This window comes from Lithobates pipiens, unplaced genomic scaffold (assembly GCF_037356315.1).
Source record: "Lithobates pipiens isolate NorthernLeopardFrog02 unplaced genomic scaffold, aLitPip1_a1.2 Scaffold_23, whole genome shotgun sequence".
In the NCBI taxonomy this organism is placed as follows: Eukaryota; Metazoa; Chordata; class Amphibia; order Anura; family Ranidae; genus Lithobates; species Lithobates pipiens.
This window is the reverse complement of record NW_027507785.1, coordinates 325568280-325593026: the sequence shown is the minus strand read 5'-3', so window position 1 is coordinate 325593026 and position 24747 is coordinate 325568280.

The following is a 24747-nucleotide window of genomic DNA, read 5'->3' as shown; positions in this document are numbered from 1 at the left end:
GTTATTGCTCTCACTCTCTCCTACTGGTCACTGGAAGTTTGACATGGCACCTCATGGCAAAGAACTCTCTGAGGATCTGAACAAAAGAATTGTTGCTCTACATAAAGATGGCCTAGGCTATAAGAAGATTGCCAAGACCCTGAAACTGAGCTGCAGCACGGTGGCCAAGATCATACAGTGATTTAACAGGACAGGTTATGCTCAGAACAGGCCTCACCATGGTTGACCAGAGAAGTTGAGAGAGCATGTACTCAGCGTCATATCCAGAGGTTGTCTATAATAAATTTGGTGGGTATCTAACACAGGGTGGTCCTGAGGATACACTACATGGTAAACATGCCACATCCCGATATTTGAATTTACTAGAAAACAGAACAACTATTTGTTGATAGTGATGGACCTTTTAGGCATAAACATAGATTTTTAAAAAAAGAATAATGTTTTATTTCTAAAAGCAAAGAAACATACATTCAATGCCTCAGAGCATAATGATTACACTGTCTGGTATGGTCTAGGTAAATCACAATTTACACACATGACTCATATATTCCCATTTTGTTATCATACATATATAACACATAACATATAAAAAGAGCCAAAAACACAAAGAAGAGAATTTACAAAACAGTGTATCATAGAAGCTCACTCACTCAGCTCAGGGATGCTCTACATGTTACGCGTTCTCTAAAACGCTTCATTAGGAACATTGTTAAAATTATTCTTTTAAAAAAAATCTATGTTTATGCCTAAAAATTCCTTCACTATCAACAAATAGTTGTTCTGTTTTCTAGTCTTTGGGAAATAGACGTATGAGTGCTGCCAGCATTGCTGCAGAGGTTGAAGGGGTGGGGGTTCAGCCTGTCAGTGCTCAGACCATACGCCGCACACTGCATCAAATTGGTCTGCATGGCTGTCATCCCAGAAGGAAGCCTCTTCTAAAGATGATGCACAAGAAAGTCTACAGTTTGCTGAAGACAAGCAAACTAAGGACATGGATTACTGGAACCATGTCCTGTGGTCTGATGAGACCAAGATAAACTTATTTGGTGTCAGATGGTGACGAGCGTGTGTGGGGGCAACCAGGTGAGGAGGACAAAGACAAGTGTGTCTTGTCTACAGTCAAGCATGGTGGTGGGAGTGTCATGATCTGGGGCTGCATGAGTGCTGCCGACACTGGGGGGCTACAGATCATTGAGGGGACCATGAATGCCAACATGTACTGTGACCTACTGAAGCAGAGCATGATCCCCTCCCTTCAGAGACTGGGCCGCAGGGCAGTATTCCAACATGATAACCACCCCAAACACACCTCCAAGATGACCACTGCCTTGCTAAAGAAGCTGAGGGTAAAGATGATGGACTGGCCAAGCATGTCTCCAGACCTAAACCCTATTGATCATCTGTGGGGCATCCTCAAACAGAAGGTGGAGGAGCGCAAGGTCTCCAACATCCACCAGCTCCGTGATGTCATCATGGGGGAGGGGGAAGAGGACTCCAGTGACAACCTGTGAAGCTCTGGTGACCTCCATGCCCAAGAGGGTTAAGGCAGTGCTGGAGAATAATGGCGGCCACACAAAATATTGACACTTTGGGCCCAATTTGGACATTTTCACTTAGGGGTGTACTGACTTTTGTTGCCAGCGGTTTAGACATTAATGGCTGTGTGTTGAGTTATTTTGAGGGGACAGGAAATTTACACTGTTATACAAGCTGTACACTCACTACTTTACATTGTAGACAAGTGTCATTTCTTCAGTGTTGTCACATGAAAAGATAAAAAATGTGAGGGGTGTACTAATTTTTGTGAGATACTGTATGTAAAGCTAAAAGCTGTCTGTCTCCCCAGTAGGGACAATTACTTTTCTCTATGACCACTGCCACCAGGACTGATATTGACAAACTACCCCCCCCCCCCCCCCACAAGTGTGCTCCACCACCTGTCATTCCATACGCTCACCTGTGGGAATTGACCTCTTATATACAGTATATAAACTCTGGTTTGACTCTTTTTATTGTATAGCAGCTCCTTGTATAAGTCCTGCATCCAGGGTCTTGTTATATATACAGTGTATTCAATCTTCAATGCAGAGATTATTTATGACTTGGCCTTAATTAAAATCCTGGCATATCAAGATTTATTTGATTATCAAACAAGTCTGGCAGGTAATTCCTAATACTTTGACTTACATTCAGTTGTAACATGTCCAATGCAGTGCAGCTTTCATATATACCAGAGGTGCTCAGGTCCTTTTGAAGAGCGGGGGCCACTTCAGTGATTTAGCAAGCGGTCGAGGGCCACAATGAAATGAAATGCCATGAAAACTTTAAAACAACAATCAGAATCATCATTTTTTTTTTTATGAGACCAATCCCCATTGGATATAACCCATTTGACTTCCGAAATATTTTACCCCCTTCATGACCAGGCCATTTTTTTGCTATTTGGCACTGCACTACATTAACTGAGGATTACATTTATATCATTTTTTTTTTCATACAAATAGTTACATAGTTAGTCAGGTTGAAAAAAGACACAAGTCCATCCAGTTCAACCTTAAAAACAAATAAATAAAATAAAAAATAATCGTACAATCCAAATACCCAATTTTATGCCCACAATTGATCCAGATTCTTTTGGTGGTATTTGATCACCACTGGGTTTTTATTTTTTGCGACCAAAAAATGTTGAAACCCCCCCCCCCCCCCCCCGATATTTTCTACTTTCTGGTAAAAATCCAATTTCTTCATAAATTTAGACCAAAGTGTATTCTGGTACATGTCTTTGGTAGAAAAAAAATATCCCAATAAGTGTATATTATTTGGTTTGCGTGAAAGTTGTAGCGTTTTCAAACTATGGCGTATATATATATATTGAAATTTATGCAGCTATAGTGAAGATGGCCGAAAAGTTAGAGGGGCATTTAAATTAGGCGACGGGGGGGGGGGGGCCCAGAGGTAGAGATAGTCAGCGCGGAGAATATTCTAGAGCACTGATTCTCAACCAGGGTTCCGTGGAACCCTAGGGTTCCTCCAGAGGTTGCTAGAGGTACCTTCAGCATTGGGCAGTTTTTGCCTCTCAGATAAGTTCCCACTCACACCATTGATCTTTTTAGCTATCTGTAAGAGGGTAATTCCTCCCAATGACTACAAATGTAAGGACCATTCTTCCCAATGACCACAAGTTTAAGGACCATTCTTCTCACTGACCATCACACTAATGTATCATGAGTTGTAGATTTAACATTTTTAGAAGGGGTTCCCCTGAGCCCGGAGAACTATTTCAAGGGTTCCTCTGTGTTGAAAAGGTTGAGAAAGGCTGTTCTAGAGGGTAGTATTGGGGGGCATTAGTGGTAGGTTGACTAAAGCACATAAACCCGAGGTAAGTATAATAACAAGTCCTAGTTGCAATCTCGGAACACCCAATAAGAGGACAGTATGCGCCCGGTCTAAACTACGTGGCATATTCACCAATGATAGGAGCCTGGCGGATAAGACGGGAGAACTACAGATACTGTTCTACGAGGAGGATTTATATTTTGTGGGAATTTCAGAGACCTGGTTCAACAGCTCTCATAATTGGCTGGCGATCATTTAAGGGTATTCCCTTCATCGCAGGGATAGAGAGGGTAAAAAAGGGGGGAGGGGTATGCCTGTAAATCAAGAATAATGTACAAGTGAATGTGAGAGATGACATCTCTAAGGGAGCTAGGGAGGAGGTGGAATCCTTATGGGTAGAGCTCCAAAGGGATGGAGCTAAGGGAAAAATAATACTGGGAGTATGCTATAGGTCCCCTAACATGAGGGAGGAGGGGGAGATGGACCCCCTTTCACAATTTGGATTAGCAGCAAGAATGGGAAGTGTCATCATAATGGGGGAATTTAATTATCCAGACGTGGGCGGAAGGAACCGCGCAGTCGTCTAAGGCTCACCAGTTCCTAGAGGTCTTGCAGGACAATTTCATAGGTCAGATGGTAGATGCACCAACTAGAAACAAAGCGTTACTGGATCTACTGATTACCAATACAAATACAGACCTGATCACGGATGTAGAAATAAGGGATAATTTAGGAAACAGCGATCACAGGTCAATTAACTTCAATATAAATCACACAAATAGGAAGCATAAGGGGAATACAAAGACATTTAATTTGAAAAGAGCCAACTTCCCTAACCTGCGAACCTTGCTAGAAGATATAAATTGGGATAAAATCTTAGGAACAAAGAACACGGAGGAAAAATGGGTTTGCTTTAAAGTTCTTTGTAAACCCTTACAAACCACTTTGACCTACAAGTAAGCCTAGATTAAGGCTTACCTGTAGGTCTGAGAAATACAGCGACAAATACAGCCATAGACAGCCGTAGATAGCCACAGACAGTGGCGCGCAGGCGCACTATCACCGTTAGCAGCATACCGCTGCTTACGGTGATATGCCGTTAGTGGCGGCTCCCATGCACATGCACGGGAGTGACGTCATCGCTGCTCCGGCGCTTTGAGTGGCCGGAGCAGCGATACCCGGAAGAAGATGGATGCTCCGGACTACAGGGGACAGCGGTGACTTTGCTGGCTCCTGTGTCAGGTAAGTGACACATAATGGGCTACTATGCTATGCATATAAATGCAAAGGAGAAGGCTTTCAAAAATACAAGGCTGAGGGATCATCATCAGCCTTCAGACTTTACAAAGAATGCAACAAGGAATGTAAGGGTGCAATTAGGGCAGCTAAGATAGAACATGAAAGGCACATAATTGAGAGAAAAAGAAATCCCAAGAAATTCTTTAAGCATATAAACAGTAAAAAAGGAGGACAGACCATATTGGCCCCATAAAGAATGAGAAAGGAAATCTGGTTACAAAGAATGGGGAGATGGCGAAGGTATTGAATTTATTCTATTCCTCTGTCTTCACGAGGGAATCGGGGGGCTTCAAAAACCAAAACTGCAGTGTTTCTCTTAATGACACATCACAGGAAGCACCCTCATGGCTAACAGAAGACAGAATTAGAAATAGACTTGGAAAACTTAACATCAATAAGTCACCGGGACGGGACCAGATGGCTTGCACCTGAGGGTCCTGGGGGAACTCAGTCATTGTAGTAATTGCCAGACAATTGTTCTTAATTTTTACTGACAGGCTACTGACTGGAATGGTACCAGCTGATTGGAGAAAAGCCAATGTAGCACCAATATTTAAAAAGGGCCAAAGTACATTCCTGGGAATTACAGACCAGTTAGCCTAACATCAATAGTATGCAAGCTTTTGGAGGGGATTATAAAGGGACTATATACAAGATTTTAGTAATGAGAACAGTATCATTAGCAGTAATCAGCATGGATTCATGAAGAATCGTTCTTGTCAAACCAATCTATTAACCTTCAATGAGGAGGTGAGTTGCCATCTAGATAAAGGAAGGCCCGTAGACGTGGTGTATCTGGATTTTGCAAAAACATTTGACACAGTTCCCCATAAATGTTTACTGTACATAATAATAATAATACTGTCCGTTGGCATGGACCATAGGGTGAGTACATGGATTGGAATCTGTCTACAAGGGCGAGTTCAAAGGGTGGTGATAAATGGGAAGTACTCGGAATGGTCGGGGTGGGTAGTGGGGTCCCACAGGGTTCTGTGCTGGGACCAATCCTATTTAATTTGATCATAAACGCCCTGGAGGATGGGGATGGGGTAAACAGCTCAATCTCTGTATTTGCGGACGATACTAAGCTAAGCAGGGCAATAACTTCTCCGCAGGATGTGGAAAACTTGCAAGAAGATCTCAACAAATTAATGGGGGGGGGCAACTACATGGCAAATGAGGTTTAATGTGGAAAAATTTTTAATAATTGCATTTCGGTAGCAAAAATCTGAATGCAATCTATACACTGGGGGGAGAACCTCTGGGGGGATCTAGGATGGAAAAGGACCTGGGGGTCCTAGTAGATGATAGGCTCAGCAATGGCATGCAATGCCAAGCTGCTGCTCACAAAGCAAACAGAATATTGGCATTAAAAAGGGGATCAACTCCAGAGATAAAATGATAATTCTCCCGCTCTACAAGACTCTGGTCCGGCCGCACCTGGAGTATGCTGTCCAGTTCTGGGCACCAGTCCTCAGGAAGGATGTACTGGAAATGGAGCGACTACAAAGAAGGGCAACAAAGCTAATAAAGGGTCTGGAGGATATTAGTTATGAGGAAAGGTTGGGAGCTCTGAACTTATTCTCTCTGGAGAAGAGACGCTCGAGAGGGGATATGATTTCAATATACAAATACCGGACTGGTGAGTGGTGACCCCACGATAGGGAGAAAACTTTTCAGTGGAAGGGAGTTTAATACGACACGTGGCCACTCTTTAAGACGTGGAATTCCCTTCCGCAGGTGGTGGTCTCAGTGGGGGGGCATCGATAGTTTCAAAAAACTATTAGATAAGCACCTGAATGACCACAACATACAGGGATATACAATGTAATACTGACATAATCACACACATAGGTTGGACTTGATGGACTTGTGTCTTTTTTCAACCTCACCTACTGTGCAACTATAGATGCTATACTGTAGTGGTGGTGATCAGCGAATTATAGTGTGACTGTCATAGTGTGGCGGGAAATCTGGCACTAACAGACACTGGCTGGGAGGGTCACTAACTGACACTGACATTGTTAGTGACACTAATACAGGGATCAGTTATAATACTGTACTAATGACACTCGCTGGTTTTCACAAAGCACACAAACCCGCAAGATATATTATAAGTCTATGGCTCAGTGCCAAATCTGCCCTTTATGGAAGAGTGACAAGAAGAAAGACATTGGTGAAAGAAAGTCATAAGAAGTCCCATTTGCAGTTTGTGAGAAGCCATGTGGGGGACACAGCAAACATGTGGAAGAAGGTGATCTGGTCAGACGCTATGTGTGGGGAAAACTAATACTGCACATCACCCTGAACACACCATCCCCACCGTAAACCATAGTGGTGGCAGCATCATTCTTGATGAGAAGATGGATGGAGCCAAATAAAGGGCAATCTTAGAAAAAAAAACCTGTTATGTCCTGTACCCACGGTCGGAATTTCCGACGGAAAATGTGCGATTGGATCGTGTTGTCGGAAAATCCGATCGTATGTGCGCTCCATCAGACTTTTTCCATCTGAATTTCCGACACACAAAGTTTGAGAGCAGGATCTAAAATTTTCCGACAACAAAATCCGATCGTTTAAATTCCAATCGTGTGTAGACAATTCCGACGGACAAAGTGCCACGCATGCTCTGAATAAATTAAAGCGGAGGTCCACCCTAAAATGGACCTTCCGCTCATCGGATTCCTCCCCCCCTCCGGCGCCACAATTGGCACCTTTCAGGGGGGAGGGGGGTGCAGTTACCTGGATAATCCAGGTAACTGCACCCACTTCCGGGCTAGCTCTCTGCGGAAAGGGGCGTACATTACGCCCCTTTCCGCAAGTGCCCGCCCCCTTCCGCAAGTGCCCCGCTGCCTGCTGGGAAACACACAGATCCCAGAGGCAGCGGGGACCGTCCTCATTGCGCAGCGCGGCTCGCGCATGCACAGTAGGGAACCGGGAAATGAAGCCGAAAAGGCTCCATTTCCTGATTCCCATACCCAAGATGGCGGCGGCAGCACTCGAGTGTCGATCTAGAGATCGGCTTCGGGTGCCGACATCGCGGGCGCGCTGGACAGGTAAGTGTCACTATTTTAAAAGTCAGCAGCTGCAGTATTTGTAGCTGCTGACTTTAAAAAAAAAAAAAAACGCGGAGTCCCGGCGGACTCCCGCTTTAAGAGACCACAACTATTGGCTACTGGCTCGTTTATAGTCACCTTGTTAAGAACGATCGGATTTTCCGACAACTTTGTCCGACCGTGTGTGTGCAAGACAAGTTTGGCACAAAATCCGTCAGAAAAAATCTGATGGATTTTGTTGTCGGAATGTCCAACCGTGTGTACGCGGCATTAGAGTCTGCAAAAAGACTTGAGACCGGGGCGGAGGTTCATCTTCCAGCAGGACAAGGACCCGAAACATCCAGCCAGAGCTACAATGGAATGGTTTAGATCAAAGCATATTCATATCCAATCTGACAGAGCTTGAGATATTTTGCAAAGAAGAATGGGCAAAATGTCCCTCTCTAGATGTGTAAAGCTGGTAGAGACATCCCCAAAAAGACTTGCAGCTGTAATTGCAGAGAAAGGCGGTTCTACAAAGTATTGACTCCGGGGGGCGCCATACAAATGCGCCCCCCCCCCCCCCCCCCCACACTTTGCACATATTTATTTGTAAAAAAAAAATGGAAAACGTTATCATTTTCCTTCCACAATTATGTGCCACTTTGTGTTGGTCTATCACATAAAATCCCCAAAAAATACATAAAAGTTTTTGGCTGTAACTTTCAAGGGGTATGAATACAATTTCAAGGCACTGTATATATATATATATATATATATATAAATATATATATAAAATATAATATAATATAATATAATATATCAGGAGTGCTCAACCCATGGCCCATGGAGCCCTCTGATATGCCCGTGACCTCAAACCAGGAAGCGCATGCCCATGCCCCGTAACATTTATGTTTTTGTTTGTAACATGATAAAAATTTGGAAAATTTCAAGAGATATGAATACTTTTTCAAGGCCCTGTATATACATATATATATATATATATATATATATATTATTTATATAAATAATATACCTGTACATTCTTTCATTCTTTATATTTTTTTTAGATATGTTAAAATTGCCTTTCCAAACTCCTTTTGTATTCCATGCAATCTCCACTAGGGTGAGAAGGATTGTATATCTGACATCTGTAAATGATCATTATATGTAATTAATTTGACATTATATGTAGTTAATTTTTGTTATTATTTCGCTATACCTCCTACAGTATATATTTTGATGAAGCAGATCTATAATCTGGGAAAGGCATTGAGCTCTATCCTCCTCTTACTACAGGAATCAGATTCAACTGAATGGAAATAACTACTGAGATATACAATTGTGAAGATATCTTTGCTTCACAGAACAAGAGTCACCGATGACATGACATCAGACAACCATTGTCCCTTGCTGGCTCAGGGATGGATTCTGCAATGTGATGTCAGATAGCGAGCGCTTAACAAGAAGTGGCTTGGATTGGCTATACCTCTAGCTCACCCCCTTTTGGGATCTTTATGATCTAAAAATTTTAGATCATAAAGATCCCAAAAGGGGGTGAGCTAGAGGTATAGTCAATCCAAGCCACTTCTTTTCTAATGAGTATCAGGAACTCATCCCAGCATTTACTGTATATCCACACAGGAAGCACAGACACCCTAATCCAATAAACATGGAAAGGCAGATTTTGTTGTCCAAGTACAGGACAGTAGGTGTGGAAGTTGTAGAACCACCCCGTTCTAGTTTCATAATGTAGCACTAACCCCTGAAGGAGCTGCTGGTTAGATTTGGGCTTACCGTTACCTCCTGTTTTCTTTGTTGCACGTCTAGGGGTTCCCGTGGTAAATGGCCCAGTAACTCGAGAGACTGACAACAGATCCACCTGAATGGATTTTATTTGCAAAAACATAGACAATGGACAGTCTCTTAAATTGAGATCAGAGAGTTGGAAAGGAAATTCAGGTACTCTTAATGTCAAAGTCAAATTGTTGAAGAACTTGCTCACTTTGACTGCATCCAGAGAATAGCCATTCGCAACTGGATGATCACTCAGGTTGGACAGTCCCTCTCTCACAAGGCCTAGCAGCCAACAAGGTGTATACTCAGGAACAAGTCTCTGCCACAGACGTTGTTGTAGAACACGTAGAGAAACTAAGCTTGAAAACACTTGTAGGATACCTGGATGTTTCAGCCAGCTTGGCAATATCCACAAGATTGGATTCTCTTGGTTACTTCAGCCCTTCCGGGCTCTCACTAAGAAGCCAACCCGTACGTGGTCTTCTTCTGAAGAGTCCTCCCCTGGAATGCTTGAAGTCACTGGGTCTCTCCCGAGAGACAGCACCCAACCACCTCAGAATCCTTCTTTTAGTTTCTTTGCCTCGGGCTAGCCAGCCCCGAGACATCAAAGTCGGGTGAATCCGCACCCCAGGCCATAGCCTTCCTGGGGGCTATTCAGAAGGACCAGGACCATGAAGTCAGTACAACATTCTGGACCGGAACCCCGAACCACGTGACGTCTGCATCTTAAATACCCTCTCCCAGAAAGCACAGTGAGAGCGCCACTCCCACTGGGCGGGCTCCGAAAGAGAGTAACTTAAGCACCCAACCAGACCATAGATCCATGCCTGCCAGAAGAGACAGTGCCCCCTGTGGCCAGGCTGGATATCTCACAGTCCAGTCAGACTGATGCTGAAGTCTAATTTTGACAATTGTACCCAAACCAAACTGCAGTTCAGGCAAAACTTTAACTTTGGAAAACCGCATAGCGCGTGCTCTTCAGGAGCCGCCGATACAGTAATATTCCACATATAATGCCATGTTAACATCCATACTCCAGTACTTTGACAATTCGTACCTTTAGCAATGCAAATCGAAGGATTAACATCTATGAAGCCTCTCTGACACCTAGGATGAGATTATGTTTTGCTCTTTTTTTTATTGTGTTTCGTTGCTTTTTTTTAAAGTATTTTTTTAACAATAAAAAAGCAATACCTGAAAATATTTCAAGAGACAGTACACAGCATTCATTGTTTTTTATGTACTGTATCTGTATTTTGCTGTATATGAAAAAAGATATTATAATAAAACAAATAAATAAAAAATGGGCATTTAAAATGTTCAAGTTGCTATTCAGACTGCATTTTCTATTGTTGTCTAAACAATCTCAACACCTAAAGACATTAAAGCACTATCGTTTTCCTTTTCCTATTGGCTACAATACAGGAAGTCCCCGAGTTACGTACACAACAGGGACCATAGGTTTGTTCGTAAATCAAAGTTGTAAGTCGCAACACTGCATTTGTAAGTGTAACTTCCGGTCGGAACACTGCATTCCTAAGTGTAACTGCTGCCTGTGCATGGATGTGGGATGTTCCGGACGCTTGTTATGTTATCTGGGGCATAGTACGGCAGTGTGGGATGTGTCCGGAGGTGCTCGAAAGGTATCCACGACCAGCGTGGAGCACAAGTGGCCGGCATTTGAGGCCATTCGTAAGTTGTCGTTAGAGTAGTTGGTAACTCGGGTGTTCGTAACTCAGGGACTGCCTGTACATTTTTTTCTGATAGAACACATTTGGTTGAAAATCAGTAAATTTTCATTCATCTTGTCACAGTCAGGGCTCAGGCTTGGAGACCAGTAGCTATAGCAGTAGAGAGGCTCCCACTGACCAGCAGAATACAAGAAGGACACCCTGGCAGGTGACACAGGCTCACCCAAGGTGCGGAGTCTAAGCACGAACTGGTATTCCCCAGAGCTCCTTATGGTGGAGATGGGTTTTGCTGTGTGTTAGTACCAGGTTGTGGTCCTCATGATCACCCCCCCCCCCCCAGGAGGTGAGCAAGCCTGGGTCCAGTAGCAGATATAGCAAGTAGGGATCAAGCAGAAGTGTAGTCAGTAAACAGCCAAAGGTCAGTAACAAATGGTCGCAGGTTGGGATCAAGAAGAGTGTAGCTGAGTAGCAAGCCAAAGGTTGGTAGCAAAGGTATGGGCGGCAGCAGAAGTGACAAAACTGAGTTATTGGCAGGAGAGAGCACAATAATCTGGCTAAAATGGGAAGTTCATGGGAGGGGCAAAGAGTTCAAGATTTACCAAAAACAAGGTACATGGCAAGATTTTCTAAGGAATTGTCCAGGGAGCTGTCCAGTATCTTAGGTGGCTCAGCAAAAAGAGATACTGCCAGACACAGCAGAGGTTGCAAATTCAGATCTGGGTCCACTCCTGACACATCCCTACTCAGGGCAGACCATTTTTGTGGGCTGGGTTATTAGGAAATGCATTAAGTAGAGTACAGATAAGAATAAGGCATAGGATCACAGAGAAGCACATCTTAGCAACAATCATATAAATTCAACCACAGCAACCAGCGTGTTGTATCTGTTGACCTTTTAAAGGGTCATTGACCATTAAGGAAGTACATGCTCTCTACCATGTCCATCGCGCTTCGAGTTTGTCTGAATTTAATGGCCTTCCACTGGGACAGCTTGGACTGCAGACAGGCCAGTGTGCCCTGCAGGAGAGAGAGCAGTTAAGGCTGCAGGTAGAGGTGGGAAGGAGAGACAGGAAGGAAGGAAGAGGGGTAGTGGTACCTAGTAGATGTCCATCAATTTTCCATGAGAGAGAAGAAAAACTCCCCTCACATATGGGACTTTAAAGGCTCAAGAAAGGTGCAAACAATATCGTATGAAGCTTATTTTTTATTAGTATCAAAGTTATATATTAAAAAACATGATAAAAAAAGGGATATAATCAAATCAATACAAAAGGACATGATAAATACATGAAAAAGTTGGTCAAAAACCACAACATAATTCGTAGCGCTCAGTGATGTTACAGAAAACCATAAACCAACATGTTTCGGAGTCAGAAGAGCTCCTTCTTCAGGGAAGGTTTTTTTATAATCTTGGTAAACACAATCTATAAAACAGAACATATATTAGAACATTCATTAATCATTGGGGCATGGAGGTAAAGATGAAATTACACATCAACAGCTACTCACTATGCCTGAGCGACATGATAGAACACGCGGTTGACCAATGGTGGAATCAAAATTTGTGGTGAATCCAACCAAAATAAAAACAACAAACAAAAGCAGAACCAGAAAAAAGAAGAGGAGTATAGGAAGCAGAAGCCAGGGGCCTTCCTGGCTACTGGACAGTCATGTGGGGCACATGGGGAGCACCTGGTATGGACAGGGGGAGTGAGAAGGGCAGGAGTCTAAGTATAAATATAGTGGTTTGAATAGAATTAGATTGATTGATGGTCAACCACCAAACATTTTACCGTACAATAAATGACTGATCATCCAAAGACTTCCCCATTGGACAAGAGAATGTGGAGGCTAGTCCAAATAAGTATGTGCATTACTTTTTTGTTAAAAAACTGTGCTGGTTGTTTGTAGCACAAAGGCATCCACACAGAAATGATGCCATGTAAGCATTAAATACCAAGACATATGTCCTTGGTAAATTTTTGTCCCCTATTTCTAATTGGCATTGGTGATTATAGCATATAACTTGTTATTCCTCTTCTTTAGTGTTCATATGAGCTTGTGCATAATGGGCATCCATCACCTTTGGAGAATAAACACTGTAACCACTTATGGAAGGATTGTAATCTTACCAGCGTCTCGTGTGCATGACTGAGGCCTTAATTTGACCTTCTGATTAGATGAAGGTGAAATGGGCTTGTGAACCACCCAGCCAGGGTCATCCCGGAGCGGTTCCAGAGGTTCTCCACAATACCAGATGTTTAGACACACATGTTCATCCCAGCATCATCCCAAATAGGCTCATCACCGGGACATAAAAGAAAAATGCTTCAGATAGTGTAAAACCTTCTTTTACAAATGTATTAAACTATAAAATCTCACTTGCATAGTAAGATCCAATATAGCACTAATACAGAAATATCTTCACTGGCAAAACTAGAAGCACAACACCTGCACTTCCAGGAACACGCAATGACGTCAGCGCATCGCTCTTCCAATACGCGTTTCGTCACAAATGATCTTGTCCGGAGGACCCTGGCCAGGTGGTTTGGTCACAAGCCCATATGACCTTTCGTATCAGAAGGTCATATTTAGCTGGTAAGCTTGCAACCCTTCCATAAACAGTGACGGTGCCACGATGTTTATTCTCCATGTGAACACTTAAAGTGGAAGTAAACCCACTTTTTTAACTTTTACCTACAGGAAAGCCTATAATAAGGCTTACCTGTAGGTAAAAAAAATATCTCCTAAACCTGTACGGTTTAGGAGATATTCCCCTCGGTATGCGCCGCTGACTGCAGCGGCGCATGCGCACAAGGGGGTTCTCTCCGCGAAAATCCGGCAGCGCTCGTCCGGCCGGATTTAAATCTCCCGCGCGCATGCGCGGGAGTGACGATATCGCGGCTCCGGCCACTCACAGCGCCGGAGCCGCGATACCCGGAAGAGACGCCGAGGGAGCATGTCGGCTTCCTCGGCGTGGATCGGGCGAGATGTCGGGGCCTCGTTCTAAGGTAAGTATTTCATAATGAGCTAGTATGCGGTGCATACTAGCTCATTATGCCTTTTGCTTTGCAGGTTTAAAAAAAAAAAAAAAAAAAATGCGGGTTTACTACCGCTTTAAGAAGAGGACTTTGCTTCTTGTTCTCAAGTTTTGTGTTTCACGTAGACTTTGGTGTTTTTTTTATTTGATTTGGCTTTACCCCTGAACAGGGGAGAGTCTATATGTTACTACGACTCTTTATGCTAATATTTGAGTTACACTGTGTGAAATACTCAACGCTAGAGTCGTGTTGTTTAGCTCAAGCACAGTTTCTTTGGAATTTATAGCATATCATTTGTTTCAGCCGCCAATAATCATGAACCTCATACTATGTAATGATAACCCAAAGGGTTTGCCCATGTAGGTGGCCGAATCTCTACACTTAAAGGACCGTCCATGACTACACCACTGTTGATATGTAGAGAATCACTGTATATTAATGGATCAAAATATTAAAGTTAGAACTTTTTTTTAAATAAGATTATAATTTGGAATTTTTTAAATATACTGTTGCATTTTATTAAACATGAAGGCTTTTTTTTTTCTGTTGACCCAACTTTTGATCATTTACTGTTATTACTCATATGAAAACAGAGACTCCTACCATGCTACATCCAACTGCATAGTAAAAGCAAATGGAACAAACTGTTCTATTGTATACAAACAGACTTTACCGGCACAACATGAGGCAGAGATACGATCTATGAAAACATACAGTTTATTACATTCAAAAAGATATGCCATTTAACCACTTGCTGACCAGGCTTTTTCTGAGAACTTTTTTGTTTACAAGTTTAAACCAGTATTTTTGCTAGAAAATAATTTAGAACCCCCCAACATTATATATTTAGCAGAGACTCTAGGGAATAAAATGGCGACCGTTGCAATTTTTTATGTCACGAAAATTATGCATCGGTTTTTCAAACGCAATTTTTTGGGGAAAAAAAGAATATTTTAATGAATTAGAAGAAAACAAAACATCATATATACCCCGATTTTTTAAATAAAATGTGGAAGATGTTGCGCTGAGTAAATAGAGCGAAGCGAGCCCGCGAGGGGCCCTCTAATGTGTGCAGCCTTATGTCCACTTGGATGGTGAGGCTTGCGCCTCGACTCACGGCGCAGGCGCCGTTCATCTTCGGAGATTTTCCGAATATCCTTCTGCTCCGTACGGGGCGGACACTTTTCGATGGCCAGAGTGTATATTTCACAACACCGGCAAACCGGTGGAAACAAAAAGCCGAGAAACACCGGCAGGAGGGGGGAACAAAGCCAGTCGCCAGCTGCAAAAATCATACCGAGGTCCCGGTAAACTATATGCAAACTGCAACGTATATTACGTATTGCAGTCAGCAAGTGGATGAAAAACCACCCCATAATGGGGACTCATGCAAATTATACCCAACACTGGAAAGGGGGAATCCCTCCTACTCATGTACAGTAAGGTTACATAAACCATGCTTGGTATGGTGCCAAATTACTTCTCCAAGTCCAAACATCAATACATTTCAAGAAAAAACTGTGCTTCTTAAGGGCAGTTGGGTTTGTATATTGCACATGGACTTCACACAAATATAGGTCTTGGGGGTGGGCATAGGGAGGAAAAAGGAATCAGCCTACCTATCAGCCTACCCAAGGTAGTCCCATGTTCCAATAGACTGGAGGAAGGGAAACGTTCTGGTCACAACAACATGGATGGCGACATGTGTTGGCACCTGTACTAGTGGCAATCAGTGGGAGTGGAGACTTTACAGCCTATAATTTATCCATGAAATTTATTATTGTATTACTCTGTGGATATTGACCCACTTCCTAAATGTCTTTTGGGGGAAACTTCCTTCTTGTCTACATCTTTGGTGGCTATTGTTCCCATTTTTTCTTCTGGTTAAAGGAAATTGAAATGTCATTGGTTATTGTGACCAGAAAGTTTATCTACGTACCGCCTATTGGAACATAGGATCCCCATAGGTGTGCTTATTCCTTTTTCCCCCAAGTGCCTGCCCCCAAGACCTATATTTGTGCGCAGTCCAAATGCAAAATACAAACTCCACTGTCCTAAAAGAAGCAATTTTTTTTGTGAAACACACTGATGTTTGGACTTGGAGAAGTAATTTGGAGCCCTATCAAGCATAGATATACACTATATTACCAAAAGTATTGAGACACCTGCCTTTACAAGAACATGAACTTTGATGGCATCCCAGTCTTAGCCCGTAGGGTTCAATATTGAGTTGGCTCCGCCCTTTGCACCTATAACAGCTTCAACTCTTCTAAGGAAAGCCGTCCACAAGGTTTAGGAGGGTGTCTATGAGAATGTTTTACCATTCTTCCAGAAGCGCATTTGTGAGGTCAGGCACTGATGTTGAATGAGAAGGCCTGGCTTGCAGTCTCCGCTCTACTTAATCCCAAAGGTGTTCTATCAGGTTGAGGCCAGTCAAGTTTCCCCATCCCAAACTCACTCATCCATGTCTTTATGGACCAACATTCCAACAATCCCATAGACACACTCCTAAACCTTGTGGACTGCCTTCCCAGAAGAGTTGAAACTTTTATAGCTGCAAAGGGCGGGCCAACTCAATATTGAACCCTACTAACTAAGACTGGGATGCCATTAACATTCAGGCGCCCCAATACTATTGGTAATAGTGTATGTGACCCTAATGCACATGACTAGGAGGGGTGCCTTACTCCAGTTCCATCGTTGGGTACAATTTGCATACGTGTCCCCATTATGGGGTGGTTTTTATATGTCATGTTTTTATTGAATGGAATGTATGTTTTTATAGATCATGTCTTTGCCTCATATTGTCCCGGTAAAGTCAGCTGGTATAGAACAGTTTGTTCTGTTGAGGTTTTTCTTTGTTATTACTCATATTATTTCCTAGAACTCTTCCTTTTTATTCCAATTACATGCAAACCATAGGTGTATTATGTGGTATGAATAGAAGACTAGAGCGTGTAATTTACGATTCGTGATGTTAGGGCGAGACCTTTCCTAATGAAACAACTATTTGATGTATTCACCAGAAAAAATAAGTAGATGTATAAATGAATAATTGATATAAATAAATAATTGCTGTATTAGTAACCTGAGTTCATGTTTATATAATTTATTCTGACCTTATCATTTCTTTATCTAGCATTGTATACTTGTATGATATATATTTTTCGCACTACCTCGGTGCATTAACCCCTTAAAGGGGTTGTAAACCATCATGGTTTTTCACCTTATTGAATTCTATGCATTAAAGTGATAAACCTTCTGTGGTGCTGCACCCCCCCCCCCCCCCCAAGCCCCCGTTTTACTTACCTGACTCCGATCCTTTGCCGGCCAGGAACCAGCACACCAGCTCTAGCTGGTGTCTCGTGTCCTGATTGGATAGATTGATAGCAGTACAGCCATTGGCTCCCCTGCTGCTGTCAGTCGAATCCAATGATGCGTAAGTCTGTCATCAAGTCCCGGCCAATGATTTATTCGATAAGAAACACAGATATTTAGTAAAAAGCAGCACACATTACACATTGTGAAAATGTATATGTAGTGAACCGCGCTCCCTATGAGTTAATACCTTGTTATAAAGTGCAAACAGTGCAAATAAAACTGTATAACCACTGGATTCCAGTGGAAAAGGAATCAATCAATCAATCGTACTTTTATATAAGACTGTGGTCAAAATCAAAATATCATCAACTTGGTGAAAAACACAACTCAAAAGTATCCAAATAACTAATAATTCAAGTCCAAAGAAGCTCATCAAATATTCTCCAGTAAGAAGGTGATTTTTACAATGATTAGGTGACTGTAGGAATCCTCCACCAACACCAAGCATTCAGCCTACTCACCAGATGGAAATGATCCCTGTTACAGAGATCATAACACATCCAGGTCAGACATGAAATAAGGAGCAATCTCCCATGGTGAAGTATATCATAAAAAAGGAGGATTATTTAGTAAAACATGTTTCGTCAGTACATCTGACATCATCAGGGGTGATCCATCAGGGGTGACAGGTCTGACATCATCAGGGGTGACTGTAGGAATCCTTAACCAACACCAAGCATTCAGCCTACTCACCAGATGGAAATCCCTATAAGCCCCTGTACACATGGTCGGACATTCTGCCAACAAAATCCGTCGGATTTTGTCCGTCGGATTTTGCCCGTCGGATCTTGTCCGAAACTGTTGCATACACACGGTCTGACTAAGTTGTCGAAAAATCCGATCATTCAGAGCATGATGACGTAATTTCGTTACGATGGGACTAGTAGCCAATAGCTTTGATGTAGGAATTTGATCTGAGCATGCGTGGCACTTGGTCCGATCAAAATTCTCTACACATGATCGGAGTATGTCCGATCAAACCAGTTGGTCGGAAAATATTTCCAACATGTTGGAAAATTGGGTCCGACGGAGATTCGGACGGAATCAGTCCGATGCATACCACACACATTCGGATTATCAGACGACACGGTCCGATAAGACGCATTCCGACGGATTCTCCGACCGTGTGTACAAGGCTTTAGAGAAATCATAACACATCCAGGACAGACATGAAATAAGAAGCAATCTCTCATGGACTGTAGGAATCCTCCACCAACACCAAGCACTCAGCCTACTCACCAGATGGAAATTATCCCTGTTACAGAGACCATAACACATCCAGGTCAGACATGAAATAAGGAGAAATCTCCCATGGTGAAGTATATCATAAAAAAGGAAGATTATTTAATAAAAACGTGTTTCGTCAGTACGTCTGACATCATCAGGGGTGATCCATCAGGGGTGACAGGTCTGACATCATCAGGGGTGACTGTAGGAATCCTCCACCAAAACCAAGCATTCAGCCTACTCACCAGATGGAAATGATCCCTGTTAGAGAGATCATAACACATCCATGTCAGACATGAAATAAGGAGCAATCTTCCATGGTGAAGTATATCATAAAAAAGGAGGATTATTTAATAAAAACGTGTTTCGTCAGTACGTCTGATATCATCAGGGGTGATCCATCAGGGATGACAGGTCTGACATCATCAGGGGTGACTGTAGGAATCCTCCACCAACACCAAGACCCCTGATGACGTCAGATGTACTGACGAAACGCATTGGATGTGGTCAAACGTCACTTCCGCCCATAGTGGAGGTGGAGCTCAAAACAGTGTCCCCTCATCCATCTGTATGCTTTTAACTTTTACCTTTTGTTTGTTTGTTGAAAGGAATTGTCCGAGAATACTTTTTTGTTTTGTTTATAGGATCCAAGCATCATCTAAAGCACAGTAATGAGAGGAGAATTATACATTTTGTCCCCCACTAAATCTCTAGGGTCATTTTAAACGGGATTTGACTTATATATTTTTTTTCCTTTAGAAATTACATTTTTGCTGCAGCATGTTCTATAAAGTATATGCTACAGATGCGCAAACTTTACATGCACATTAAGGGGACTCCCCAGGCATTATATTTAAAGGAATTTTTCATGTTTATTGTTTCACTTTAAGCATAAATAAAATTACTGCTCCTGAAAAAACAATTGTTTAACCACTTCAATACTGGGTACTTTCGCCCCCCCTTCCTTCCCAGACCATTTTTCAGCTTTCAGCGCTCTCGCACTTTCAATGATAATTGCGCGGTCATGCTACGCCATACCCAAAAAACATTTTTATCATTTTGTTTGCACAAATAGTGCTTTATTTTGGTGTTATTTATTTATGATTCCGTTTTAAATTTTTTGCTACGTTTTTGGTAAAAAAAATTCCGTTAAGTGTATAATAATTGGTTTGTGTGATCACGGACATATGTACGCAGATGATCATGTACAGATGTGCGCAGGTGATCACGGAGATATGTGTGCAGATAATCATTGGAACAAGTGAGTGGTGGGACATGTGTTTTTATTATTTGGGGACATGTGTGTTTACACTGTGTGGTGACATGTGCGTTTACACTAGGTTGGTGATTAGTGAGTAAAAAGCTGTAAAAAAGCTCATACTCGCTGATCATCACCAGCCAGCTGCAGCGATCTGCTCTCTTCTCCCCACCGACAACTTCTGTGTGAGGATAGGAGAGCCGATTGCCTAGCAACCGGCTCTGTGTTTACATCCCATGATTGCTGTGATTGGACATGGACATGGCCGTCATGTGATCAGGAGGGCAAATCACAGAGTCCTCCTGCCGATTGGAGATGCAACGTGTCTGGGTGACACGGGCGAATCAATATCGCGCCGCTGCGCGGGCACGCGCGCGATCCCCCTCCTTCTGAAAGACATTCCTGAACGTCCACTCAGAAGGAGAGAGAGCCCCCCCCCCGTCCGTTTATGTACATTGACCGGGTGGGAAGTGGTTAAAAAAGTTATTGATACATGTCCCCCAGGGCAGTACCTAGACCCCCCCATAACCCTTTTGTGGCCAATTACTTTCATATAAGCCTTCAAAATGGGCACTTTTGATTTTTCCTGTTCAGCTATCTAAAGAGTTCAATGGGGTTCGCCTTTCAGGTTAGAACATTTCCCCTGTTTGGGAGTTCTGCTGTGAATCAAACAGGGGGGTGTTTGTCTTATGTCTACTTCTTACCCGGCTCTTCCTGCGTAAACGACCACTTGGATGTACCAGAAAGGTGGCAGCCCATGCCCCCAGGGATGCCACCACCATCACATAAAAAAAAAAAAAAAGAATTAAACAAACAATGAAAATGAAAAAGCTTAAATAATATTGGCTAAAAAAAATAGAAATAAATTAAAATGGGCTTTACAATATAAAAGGGAGAGAATGCAGTTATAATACACTAAAATACAAACTGTAAATAAATAAAAATAAATAATAATAAATAATAATAATAATAATAAATAAATACATATAAATACATACATATAAATATAAATACAATAAAATACATTACAATAAAAAATAATAACTATGGATAAAAAATATTTAGTAAAGAGTCAATAGAAACAAATGTTATTTAGAAAATAATAATAATAATATATATATATATATATATATATATATATATATATATATATATATTGGTAGGGTTGTTTTAACTGACATTATTTGCCGATCAGAGGTCACCCAAGGATTTGACTGCAGGAGATGCATATGCGCAAGACATATGGTTGATCATAGTTTTCTTTTTATGCCATGCACCATATATGCCTTGAGGTTGCCAAGTGGTTAAAGTGTATCTAAAGCCATTTATTTTTTTCTAATAAGAAAGGATTACAACTCCTATCAGGTGCTTATTTTTTTGTTGGAGATATTTCTGTTTCAAATACCCAACAGAAGCAGGAGGGAGCCTAACTAAAGTGTCAAATGGTTTTAGATATACTTTACATGCCATAACCTGTAATAATGGATTCTAAAATCTATACAAAAAAAAAAGGAAAGTCAAATAAATACAGTAAAACCTTGGTTTGAGAGTAACTTGGTTTGAGAGCGTTTTGCAAAACAAGCAACATTTTTTTTATAAATTTTGTCTTGATATACAAGTATCGTCATGTCACAACTGGGTATAAAAGAGAAGAGAGGCGCCTCTAAGGCCGCGTACACACGGGCGGACTGTCTGACGGACTTGGTCCGCTGAAACGTGTTTCAGCGGACAGTCCGCTCGTGTGTGGGCTTCAGCGGACTTTTTCAGCGGACAGTCTGGCGGACTAAGTCTTTCAGAATTTCCGTAATACAGTCCGTCCAACTTTGGTTTCAGCGGACAGTCCGCTCGTGAGTAGGCTAGTTGGACGGACTAAGTATGGCGCATGCTCAGAAAGGATTTACACGGCGGAAGGTTGCATTGCAGTGTATAGGACGTCATATTTCTAGTCCCGTCGTACGTGCTGTACACGTCATCGCGCAAGCTTTCAGCGGACTGTCTGTTCATCGTGTGTGGTCAAGTCCGTTCATTCGAAAGTAGGACGGACTGTCTGTCGGATTGTTTGACGGACTTAGTTGACCAGACAGTCCGCCCGTGTGTACGCGGCCTAAGTGTAGCAAACTGGTTACATTTAATGAAGGTTCAACATTTAGAAAGTCACATGGTTGATGATTAAAAGACGCACATCTAAGTATGCAGGTATCCGGGGGAAAAGCTGTTCACATAGACCATCCTCCTCACCGCCATCGATGTCATTCCTTCCACGCTGCGCTCCACGAGCGGTCCAAGCCTCGCTTTCAGATCGCTCTTTTGCTGGATCGTCTTCCCAGTCACGATTGCAGACTGACAGCAGTGAGAGCCGTGAGGTGCGTCGGATGGTCTATGTGGACAGCTTTACCCTGGATGCCGGCGTATATAGAAGTGCGACTTTTAATAATCCACCATATGAGTTGCTAACTGTTGTACCTTCATTAAATGGAACCATATTGCTACACTTAGCCCTTGTACACATGGGCGGACATTCCGAACACAAAATCCATCAGATTTTTTTCAGACGGATTTTGTCCGAAACTGGTGTTGCATACACACGGATCAGAAAATCTGATCGTTCAGAACGTGATGACGTTCGTTCGTTACGACGGGACTACGTTCAGGCTAGTAGCCAATTAGCTTTGGTCTCATGATTTGATCTGCGCATGCGTGGCACTTTGTCCGATCGTTTGTAGAGAATTCCGATCGGACAAAGTGTTGTCGGAAAATTTTATATCCAGCTCTCAAACTTTGTTGGTCGGACATTCCGATGGAAAAAGTCAGATGGAGCTAGGGTTGCCACCTTTTCTTTAAGTCAAACCCGAACACTTTAGCGGCGCACGCAATTTCTTTCCTATAGTATAAACTATACATATACTTTGCTATTAAATAACATTTTTAATCATATGAAGTTTATAACAAGAGTCCCCCTTTACATCAGAGTCCACAAAGTTTCCCTTTTACATCTGAACTCGCTGAGTTCCCTTTTACTGTAAGGGGGGACTCTGCAGACTCTGATGTAAGGGAGAACTCTGGGGACTCTGACATAAGGGATGGTCTGGGAACTCTGATTTAAAGGAGAACACTGAGAACTCTGGTGTATGGAGAAGGACTCTGATGTAAGGGGAAAGACTGTGGCCTCTGGTGTAAAGGCGAACACTGATGTAAGGGGTGCTCTGAGAACCCTGATTTGCCTTAGTGTACTCAGAGGCAGGAGAGAGAAGGGGGGGAGAATTCAGTCACACACAGGGATGGATGGTGAGCTCACTCACCCCTTGGCAGTCAGCAGCTGTCATCCAGATGTATCTGAGGCTGCTGGACTTAAAATTTCCAGCCCTAACTTTCCTTTTCTGAGACACAGCGCCAGGGATTGGAGTGTGGGCAGACACAGAGGGGTAGGGGTGGGGGGAAGAGGTGCAGATTGTGCCCTCTCTACTCTCCCGTCTGTATGTGTTTGGGGCAGGGGGGTGTTAGTGCTGGCTTTGGGCAGTGTGAAAAAGAGTGTAACAGACACTCTCAGCTTAGACAACTGCAGCCAGAAACCCTGCCGCAAGCCATAGTCCAGTCTAAATAATGTGTCCGGGTTTCAGGCAGTCTGAAACCCGGACGCATGATTCCAAACCCGAACTGTCCGGGTGAATCCTGGACAGGTGGCAACCCTAGATGGAGCCCACACACGGTCGGATTATCCGACAACATGGTCTGATCAGACATTTTTCCGACCGTGTGTACAAGGGCTTAGAGGCGCCTCCCTTCTCTTTTATACTCTGGAGCTTCTGCTGGATTTTGCTTCTAATCTCCTTGTGGAGGCTTCCATGTGTGGATGGACATTTTATGGTTAACAACCTATCACTTTGCTAGAACCTTTTTTTTTTATTTCCATAGTATTTTATTGAATAAAATTCAGAAATAGATGAACATATATAACAGTAGTTATATGGACCCAACGGTCTAAGGATCTACAAGGATATTGTAGCAATCACCAAGAGAAAACATGTATACCAATTGTAGGAGAATAATGGTACATACACTTGATTACACACAGGTGGATTCTATTTATCACCATCAGTCATTTAGGACAACATTGGATCATTCAGAGATCCTCGCTGAACTTCTGGAGTGAGTTTGCTGCACTGAAAGTAAAGGGGCTGAATAATTTTGCACGCACCACTTTTCAGTTTTTTATTTGCTAAAAAAGTTTAAAATATCCAATAGATTTCAATCCACTTCACAATTGTGTCCCACTTGTTGGTGATTCTTCACAAAAAATAAAATTTTTATATCTTTATGTTTGAAGCCTGAAATGTGGCAAAAGGTTGAAAAGTTCAAGGGGGCCGAATACTTTCGCAAGGCACTGTAACAGTGGCTATATGAGTATGTTGGGTGATTGGATCATTTGTAGTTGGGGTGTGAGTTTTGTTTCTCTGAAATCAGGGGGTTGCCGTATCGCTGAGGGGGCAAATTCACATTCTATTTTATTGTGTTGAGATTTGGGCCGGTTTCTTAAAATAGGTTGTAATGACCCTTAGTGTTTTCTGAAGGGTGATATGTTGGGTATGTTTTTGGTGGGGTATGTGTCAGATAGTGTAAGTTACTTGTGTTTTGAAGATGGGCCAGGGCTGACAGTCCTGCTGGCAGCCTTGGTTAGTTCCGGT